The sequence below is a fragment of the Staurois parvus genome, unplaced genomic scaffold, assembly GCF_062004578.1.
Source record: "Staurois parvus isolate SC_StPar_1 unplaced genomic scaffold, SC_StPar_1.0 ptg000715l, whole genome shotgun sequence".
In the NCBI taxonomy this organism is placed as follows: Eukaryota; Metazoa; Chordata; class Amphibia; order Anura; family Ranidae; genus Staurois; species Staurois parvus.
The window spans coordinates 9,886,657-9,897,532 of NW_028318511.1; positions in this window are offsets into that span (position 1 = coordinate 9,886,657).

Consider the following 10,876-nt stretch of genomic DNA (forward strand, 5'->3'; position numbering starts at 1 on the left):
CTCCTGCCCGGCACTGTCAGTATTACTGATTGGTTGATGCTTCTGCCTACACACAGAAACAAATGGCGTTACCGTTGAAGGGTGGTTAAGAGGCTTTGAAAACGCTACTTAACCACTTTCCCACCACCCTAGAGCAGAAGTGCTGCTACAGGGCGGAAGGGCAGCGCAAAATCACGTATATATGCGTGATTTGCATCTCTAGGTAGGAGGTGCACGTGCCGCTATTGGCGGCTAGGGATGTCAATCACCGGGTCCTGGCCAGCGCTTGACGATCATCGGGTAAAGCTGACAGGGAAGAGACCTGTGTGTAAACAACACAGGTCTCTCTCCTGTCAGCATGGACATGCTGTTTTGTATCTCTGCACAGCAGAGAGATACAAAGCAGCATGTCTCCCTACTAAAACAGCACAGAGCACACAGTTAACCCTTTGATCGCCCCAGATGTTAACCCCTTTTTGCCCAGTGCCATTAGTACAGTGTTAGCAATTTATTTATTTTTTATTAGCACTGATCACTGTATTAGTGTCACTGGAGATGTCAGTGGCAGTTAGTTCCCTCCCAGTGTCAGAATGCCTGCTGCAGTCCCGCTATAAGTCGCTGATCGCCACCATTACTAGTATAAAAAAAGGGTAAAAATTCCAGTATATATACACCGTGTAGACACTATAACTTTCACATAAACCAATTAATCTACATTTATTGGGATTTTTTTTTTAGCAAACGTGGCAGAATAAAAATGTTTTAAATATTTTTTATTGGATATGCTTTATAGTAAAAAAAAAAAAGATACTTTTTAAAATTTTCGGTCTTTTTTGTTTATAGCGCAAAAAATAAAAACGCAGAGGAGATCAAATACCATCGAAAGAAAGCGCTATTTTTTTGGGGGAAAAAGGAAATTAATTTCATTTGGGTGCATTTTTGCATGACCGTGCGATTGTGAAAGTATCGCTGCACCGTATCGCAAAAAATGGCCTGGTCATGAAGGGGGGTAAATCCTCTGAAGGGCAAGTGGTTAAATGTGACGACACATGCGTGAACGAGCCCTTATCTCCTGTTCCTTGACAACTCAAGGTTGGATGCTGCACCTGTTCCTCCTAGGCACACTAAAACCCTGGGAGGGTGCAGTGTCCCAAGGTGTTCTTTCTGCATAAGGCAGCAAAGAGAACTCTGACTGGAGTAGAGGCCAGTAGAATAACATTGACAGGTCACATGACCATGCTGCCCTAACAGCTTTTTTTTTTCTTTTTTTTCTATTGAAATATATATTTCTCTGCTTTATTTGGAGTTTTTGGAGCTGCAGATTGTATCTGCAGAGAAAACCTTTTTTTAGTTATGGATGGAGAAGGTTTTACTGCTATTCAGGAAGATTTTCTGTTCTGTTTTACCTGGCAGGGAATAATGGAAATCTGCAACAGAGAAACAGAAAAGTAAAAGCTGACAGGGGCTCTAGAATTCCCCTCCAAAAAAAAATTATGTCTCTCTTTGTTGCTGTCTGAGAGTTTTCTTCACTTCCTGTCTGGTAAAAAGGTTGTCCCCTGGACATCAACTAATGGGAAATCTCTTTATTGGAGCCTCAGACAGCAATAAAACAGAGTTTACAATCCCTCCCTTTTAGATTTGTTTTATTGTTTAAAGTAGTAGAGTCAGGGCTTTTTTATAGCGGGAACATGGGGGAACGCAGTCCCAGCACTGGATGTATGTAATGGTAAGGGGTGCTGGGAGGTCTATTGATGCTTGCTGCTAGAGGATCTATTGTTGCTGGAGGGGATCTATTTTTGAGTGGGGGAGTTTATTGTTACTGGTAGGGGATCTGTTGTTGCTCGGGGGGGCTTATGTTTCTGGCGGGTCATATAGCACTGGGAAATAACTACTGTTGAGGGAGGGGGTCTATTATGGGTCTATTATTGCTAGCTACTGGAGGGTTTAGAGATCTGTTGTTGCTGCTGAGGGATTTATTGTTGCAGAGGTCTATTTTTGCTTGGGAACCATCTGTCTCCTAGATTGGAAGCTCTAATGAGCAGACCCTCTGTTTCCTCTTGTACCAAATTGTATTGTAACTGTAATGTCTACCTTCATTTTGTAAAGCGCTGCGCAAACTGTTGGCGCTATATAAATCCTGTATAATAATATTGTTGGCAGGGGGTCTATTTTTGCTGGAAGGATCCATTGTTGCCAGGGGGTCTATTGTTGCTGGCTGCAGGGGATCTATTTTACTGCTTTTCTTGTTATTATTAACAAACGCCAAATTACTTAGCTCAACAATATGATACTTGGTTCTGTATTCTCTAAAAGGAGAGGTACTGGGAAGTGGAACCAAGGGACGGTGCCCGGAGTTAGGTAGGGGAGGAGACAGGTGTGACTCAGAATGGGGGAGTTCCTGCACCTATTCTCTGAGGGGAAAAAAAGCCCTGAGCAAAGCCTACGTAAAGACTATGGGCTCGTTCACACTTGACTGTTTTTCCAACTCTTGCCAAATGCCCCTATAGCGTTTGACAAGCGTTGGTCCGGCGTTTGCGGAGCGGTTTTAACGCTCTGCAAATGCCGCATGCGCAGTTCAGCGGCAGTTGCTAGGCATTTGCCGAGCATTAAAAACTCCCCACAAACGCTTATAATGAAGTTTGGTGTTAATGCTCCACAAACGTCCCGCAACTGTGTCGCAACCGCACCACAAACGCCGGCTGCGTTTGCAGAGCAGCACCATAGACTTGAATAGGAGGCTTCAACTCCTCCTGACTCGACCAGAGGCATCCGTCTTACTAACAAGGCTAGTGTGAACGTAGCCTAAGTCCACCTTTTGGGGGGAAAAAAATACATTCACCCATATTTATTTTTTTTTTAAGACCGTGGTCACACTGGGTGCGACTTGCCATGCCATGAGACTTGCAAATTAAAGTGGTCATATCGGTGCAATTTGAACTTGGTTGGAGCAGCACCGATTTCTACATTAGTGCATGCACTACTTTAAGTGCAACTTGTAATACCATCCGACTTTGAAATCGTGTGAGTTCACTGGAAGTCGCACAATTTCAAAGTCGGATCAGTGTGATCGGGGTGTAAATGTGAATGTATTATTTTTTTCTTGCATATGAGCTTGGAAAGCATTGAACCCGTGATCAGTGGATTGTTTGTGCAATTGTCAGTCTCTCAGCAGCCACTGGTCCTTTCCAAGGTAGGGGTCTTCGGCTACAGGAGGAGTCAATGGACTACAATGGACTCCCTTCCATTGACAACTTATAGTCACTCTACTGTGGTCGCAGATAGAACACACAGAGGTAGATTTACTAACACTGGAACGTGCAAAATCTGGTGCAGCTGTGCATGGTAGCCAATCAGCTTCTAACTTCAGCTTCAGTTAAGCTTTGACAACATAACCTGGAAGATGATTGGTTACTATGCAGAGCTGCACCAGATTTTACACTCTCCAGTGTTAGTAAATTAAACCCATAGTTTTTCCATTCACAATATCCTGTGAATGAATGACACCAATGTGCAGACAGAGCCAGGCACCATTATACCGATTTCAGATCTGACAGGAGTCAGCAGAGAGAAGAACCCCTGGCTCTTGTAAGGGGGGTGCTGGTTTAGGTTGAGGGTCTGCATACTCTGGCTGTGCTTCATGTTACATCCTAAATATGGATGTTACATTAACCACTTGCCCTCCAGAGGATTTACCCCCTTCCTGACTAGGCCATTTTTTTGCGATACGGCGCTGCGTTACTTTAACTGACAATTGCGCGGTCATGCAGCGCTGCACCCAAATGAAATTTTCATCCTTTTTTTCCCCAACAAATAGAGCTTTCTTTCGGTGGTATTTGATCACCTGTGCGTTTTTTTTTGTTGTTTTTTTGCGCTATAAACAAAAAAAATTACAATTTTGAAAAAAAACAAACAATATTTTTGATTTTTTGCTATTACACATGTCCAGTAAAAAAATTTAAAAAATCAAATTTCTTCATAAATTTAGGCCAAAATGTATTCTGCTCCATGTCTTTGCTAAACAAAAAAATCCCAATACGTGTAAATTAATTGGTTTACGTTAAAATTATAGTGTTTAAAAATGGTGGTATACATACTGGAATTTATTTAACTAGTAATGGCAGCAATCAGCAAATTATAGCAGGACTGTGGCGGGCATTCTGATACTGGGGGGAACTGACTTGGTGTCACTGACATCCCCAGTGACACCAACATAGTAATGAGTGCTAATAAAAAGCACTGACACTGTACTAATGACACTGGGCAGGAAGGGGTTAACATCTGGGATGATCAAAGGGTTAACTGTGTGCTGTTTTACTATGTGGGCTGTGTGTGTGCTATGCAGAGCCATACAAGGCAGTGTGCTGGAGCTGACAGGGGAGAGATCTGTGTTGTTTATATACAGTTCTCTCCCCTGTTGGAAATCCTCAGAGATTGCCGGGACCCGGTGATTGACAGCCGAGGCCGCGAATGGCAGAGCAGGTAGGGGGAGCTACATATATTTCTGCCCTGTAGCAGTATTTCTGCTATAGGGCAGCACGAAAGCGGTTAAACATGGTCATAAAGGGGGGTGGCGTGGCTAGCATCGAATGCAGTAGGACGCGTGCCTAGTTATCTCCGCTGGTGATCCTGACTTTCCTCCTGATTTGGGACCGAGTCCTCTGCTCGGATTCACTCCTTTGGTCCCTGGTGTGATCCCCTGACTTCACCGCTCTCATTTGATCCCTTCCTGCCTCTGATTCGTGATGGCTAAGTGAGGAAAAGAGGCCCGGACAGTAACTGAGTCAGCTGGGCAAGATGGCGGTACCCCGCTCTGTACAGCAAAGGAGAAGCAGAAGGAGGCGGCACAGAAGCTGTTTGCCAGGACACTCACAAGACAGGACTCACAGAAAGAGCTCATGGACCCTATCGCTGCTCCGGGCTTGGATTCTACAGACCCAGACCGGACCTCTTCATATCTAGATGACCAGGATAGCCCATCCTGCAGCTCCGGAGTGAGTACCCTATCCTCCATGTCTAATATGGCACAGGCCCCTTCACCTGATGACACTACCCTCAGAGAGATTCTCTCTGCGGTCACTACCTGCACCTCCTCTATAGTAGATCTCACTGGGGAAGTAAAAGGGATGAAAGTGGAACTGTCCCTGGTGCGCCAAGATATGCAGAAGCTGTGGGACCTCACTGCCACCTTGGAGGGGAGAGTGAGCACACTGGAGGATGACTGGCAACCATTACAGAGATGTGTGCTATGTGCAATCAGTTTCTTCTACCAACACCACTAGACTGGAGGACTTAGAAAACCGACTACCCCAAAATAATGTGAGAGCTGTCAGTATACCAGAGTGGTCGAAAGTTAAACATGGTCAGAAAGTTGGAGTTAGCTTTTAAGACAGGGCTGTCTAAGCCTCTCTGCCTAACTGGTCCCATCAGTCACTCAACTGGACCTGTTGTTAGCTCCTAAATAGACTGTTATTTGCTTAGCTCAGACACACCAGACAGGGGACTCCCTCTGTTCCACAATCTATACCTTTAAGACGTCAGTCTGGCTCAGTTTTCTGTGTAGGCTAGACAGGCCTGGACTTGCACTCCCAACGTGTCAGGCTTCAAGCTGCACTTACTGCACATAGAAGCCAACACTTTTTCTCTTTCATGTATTGTATACTGCCACCTACAAGAGAAGTGGACACTAGGCATTTACAAACTGGAGGTCAGCACCCTTGGGAACCCTTATTTGTAATATCATAATGTCTGGCATTAAACGTTAGACATGTGCGGTTCGTTCCGTTCTGAAATGGAGATTATCACAAAATTTTTGTTCGGATATATGTAAATTTCTGAGTTACAATAGTAGCAAATTTATCCCATATCCCAAATCTTGTCCAAAATAGCAAATTTTCCTAATTTGAATCACATTTTATTTGATATTGAAAACAAATTTGAAATTAAAACATATTGCTGACCATTGCTGATTTTCTTCAAAGAACATGTGTATTAGAATATAGCCGTCTTCTAAAATTCAAATAGAATAAAACTAAATTTAATAGAATAGAAAATAGAACAGAAAATAAAAGAATAGAATATAAAATAAAGGAATGGAATAGAAAAAAATAAAACTGAAAGAATATAGTCGTCATTCGAAAATCAAATTTTGAAAAGAATAGAATAGAAAAGAATAAAGAAAAGAAGAAACCAGAATAGAAAAGAATAGAATGGAAGAAAAAAAATTAATAAAATAAAAAATAGTATATAGCAGGCTTTTGAAAATCGGACTTAAAAATTCAAATAGAATTAAATGGAAAATAAAAGAATAGATTGTAATAGAATAGAAAATAAATTAATATAATAGAAAAGAATAGAATATACAGTGTAAATAAAAAGTCTACACCCCCCCGTTTAAAATGTGAGGTTTCTGTGATGTAAAAAAATTAGAATTTTCACACAGATCACCAGTGAAGGCCTGACATCACTCCTTCTTCATAAACTGGCCTGTTTCTTTCAGTGACAGATTCTCCGTGTGCCGAGAAGGTCAGCGGAGAACATGTTCTTCGCTGATCATCTCTGTTTCATAAACCACTAATGTACTGAGATCAGCAACGATCCTCAGGATCCCTGCTGATCTCAGTTTCATAAACGGATACCTCTAAACTTGCTCCCACTTACATTCTAGGTTCCCTATAAAGGAAAGATGTGTATAATTACCTAATCTATGGGCGCCATGGTCTGGTCACATGATCAGCTCTCAACGCCACCCTCAATGTGGAGGAGGGACAACCAACAACGGATACCCCATAGCAATCTATAGCAGACGTAATCACCCAGGCTCTGCAGCCATTGTTGGCAATCTCTCCTCTTCACTGAAGCCGACCACTGGAGAGATCATGTAGTTAGAATGGGGGTGGGAGCAGGTTTAAGTATACTATAAAAATGTTACCCATAACAACTTGATTAAAAATAATGTTCTTTATCAAGGAACATACATTCCACATTAACCACTTCCAGACCGGACACTTTTACCCCCTTCCTGACCAGGGCAATTTTCAGCTTTTAGCGCTATCACACTTTGAATGACAATTGCGCGGTCATGCAACACTGTACCCAAATGAATTTTTTACCATTTTTTTGAGATAGATAAAGCTTTATTTTGGTGGTATTTATTCACCACTGGGATTTGTATTTTTTTTGCTATGTAAATGAAATGTCCAAAAATTTTGAAAAAAAGTGTTTTTTTTATAACATTTTGCAAATAAATAATATTTCATCATAAATCTTAGCCAAAATGTATTCCGTTATCTTTTTAGTAAAAAAAAAAAATCCAAATTAGTTTATAAGCAAAAATTATAATTTTTAAACATTTTTTTTTACATTTGTATTTTATTTTTTTATATTATTTTTTATTTTTATTTTATTTTTTTACATACTGTCACCCTAGCAGTACAGTGTCACCATGGTGACACTGTACTACTTGTGAGGGGTGATGAAGATTTTTTTTTTTTTTTTTTTTACACTGATTGCTTTTACACCCATATAGGATGTAAAAGCAATCATTTCTCTTTCTCTCTGTGTGCATTCTTGCACTCATTGAGAAGAACTGAGTGAGCTGTGATTGGTCACAGCTTGTCACATGGTACAAGGCTTTTGTGAATAGCCTTGTACCATGTGACCTCTGTGATCATTCACAGATTTCACACGTAGTAAGCAATGATGTCAGAAGTGACATCTTGCTTACTACTTTGCATGTGATCACTGATTGGCCAATCAGTGATCACATGATCGGGACCTCGTACAGAGGTCCCGTCCGACGATCGGTGTTTCACTGTGTCCGGAGGACACAGCGGGCACCGGATCGCGGTGCTGCGCTCTCCCAGGGAGCGCGCACAAGCAGGGTGCGGGGAGGCCGTTTATAGACGGCCACCCGACCCTGCAGTGCCACCGTCCGGCCGTTTATATACAACGGCCAGTCGGGAAGTGGTTAATAATTACACTACCAAAATGATTGTGTGTTGTAAATTGCCTCTAGCATTGTTCTTGTTACTTCTTGCTGGAGGCTGCCATTTTGTTGAAGCCCAGAGCCCCTGAGGAGCAATAAATCTTTAGGCTGTCAGCAGAGCAACTTCTACATTGTAGGCACAGTGCTGAAAAACAGAAAGCAACTGAACATGTGCAGAGCAGAGTGAGATAGTGTATTACTGCATTTTAACCACTTCAAGTCCGGACACTTTTACCCCCTTCCTGTCCAGGCCAATTTTCAGTGCTATCACACTTTGAATGACAATTGTGCGGTCATTTTTTTGAGACAGATACAACTTTATTCTGGTGGTATTTATTCACCACTTGGATTTCTATTTAAATGAAAAAGTCCAAAAATTTGGAAAAAGTGTTTTTCTTATAACATTTTGCAAATAAATAATCTTTCTTCATAAATCTTGGCCAAAATGTATTCATTTATCTTTTTAGTAAAAAAAAAAAACCCAAATTAGTTTATAACCAAAAATTATAATTTTTAAAAAAAAAATGTTTACATTTTTATTTTTACACTGATTTTTACCCATAAAAGCTGTAAAAGCAATAATTTCTCCTTCTCTCTGGCTGCATTCTTGCAGCCATTGAGAAATACTGTGTGAGCTGTGATTGGTCACAGCTTATCACATGATACAAGGCTGTTGTGAATAGCCTTGTACCATGTGATCTCTGTGATCATTCACAGATTTCACACGTAGTAAGCAATGATGTCAGAAGTGACATCTTGCTTACTACTCTTCATGTGATCACTGATTGGCCAATTAGTGATCACATGACCGGGACCTCACACAGAGGTCCCGTACTACGATCGGTGTTCCACTGTGTCCGAGGAACGCGCACAAGCAGGGGGTGGGGAGGCCATTTATAAACGGCCACCCGCTCCTGCACTGCTCCTGTCAGGCTGTTTTATATACATGGGCCGGACGGGAGCAGTGGTTAAACAATATAGGCACTTATTTTTAATGTTTTACATAGCTATACAGTGGATATAAAAAGTCTACACACCCCTGTTAAAATGTCAGTTTCTGTGATGTGTAAAAAAAAAAAAAAAAAAAAAAAAGAGACAAACATAAATCCTTTCAGAACTTTTTCCACCTTTAATGTGACCTACAAACTGTACACACCGTCTTATAAATGGGGATGTAGCTGTGTTCAGAATTAAGCAATCACATTAAAAATCATGTTATATAGGAGTCAGTACACACCTGCCATCTTTAAAGTGCCTCTGATTAACCCCAAATAAAGTTCAGCTGTTCTAATAGGTCTTTCCTGCATCCTACAACAAAAGCCATGATCCGCAGAGAGCTTCCAAAGCATCAGAGGGATCTCATTGTTAAAAGGTGTCAGTCAGGAGAAGGGTACAAAAGAATTTCCAAGGCACTGGAAATACCATGGAACACAGTGAAGACAGTCATCATCAAGTGGGGAAAATATGGCGCAACAGTGACATTACCAAGAACTGAACGTCCCTCCAAAAGTGATGAAAAGACAAGAAGAAAACTGGTCTGAGAAGCTGCCAAGAGGCCTACAGCAACATTAAAGGAGCTGCAGGAATATCTGGCAAGTACTGGCTGTGTGGTGCATGTGACAACAATCTCCCGTATTCTTCATATGTCTGGGCTATGGAGTAGAGTGGCAAGACGGAAGCCTTTTCTTACAAAAAAAAAAAACCAAGCCCGGCTACATTTTGCAAAAGCACATCTGAAGTCTCCCAAAAGCATGTGGGAATATGTGTTATGGTCTGATGAAACCAAGGTATAACTTTTTGGCCATAATTCCAAAAGATGTTTGATGCAAAAACAGCACTACACGTCACTAAAAGAACACCATACCCACAGTGAAGCATGGTGGTGGCAGCATCATGCTTTGGGGCTGTTTTGATTCATCTGGAACTGGGGCCTTAGTCAAGGTAGAGGGAATTATGAACAGTTCCAAATACCAGTCAATACTGGCACAAAACTTTCAGGCTTCTGCTAGAAAGCTGAACATGAAGAGAAACTTCATCTTTCAGCATGACAACGACCCAAAGCATACATCCAAATCAACAGAGGAATGGATTCACCAGAAGAAGATGAAAGTTTTGGAAAGGCCCAGCCAGAGCCCAGACATATCCCTAGGTTCACACCTAAGCGTTTTAAGCAGCGTTTTGCAGAAATGCAGTACGGTCCATTTAACAGTGCAACCTCTCTCTTCAGGGAAGCCTATCCTGCCTTCAGCTAATAATGGAATCTTCTATTCCTCCTATCAGTTCATCCCCCACAGTTATTACCTTTTGTACCACTAGCCCCTCCCTCTTAGATTGTAAGCTCCAAGGAGCAGGGCCGTCCTAACTCTCTTGTATTGAACTGTATTGTCTCCTGTTATATTGTAAAGCGCTGAGCAAACTAAAATAAAAATAAATGTAGAAAGTAAAACCCATCAAAAATGCATCAAAAATGCAGGTGCAAAACGTAACTCAAAACACAATGCAGAAACAGCTCAAAAGCAATCTGCATAGGTGTGAACCTAGCCTGAATCTGACCGAAAGTCTGTGGGGTGATCTGAAGAGGGCTGTGCACAGGAGATGTCCTTGCAATCTGACAGATTTGGAGTGTTTTTGCAAGGAAGAGTGGGCAGATATTACCAAGTCAAGATGTGCCATGCTGATAGACTCATACCCAAAAAGACTGAGTGCTGGAATAAAATCAAAAGGTGCTTCAACAAAGTATTAGTTTAAGGGTGTGCACAATTATGCAACCATATTATTTTTTTAGTTTTTTATTTTTACTTCCCTCCACCTAAAAGATTTCAGTTTGTTGTTCAAATGAGTTATACAGTTTATAGGCCACATTAAAGGTGGAAAAAGTTCTGAAATTATTTATCTCTTTCTCATTTCTTTACA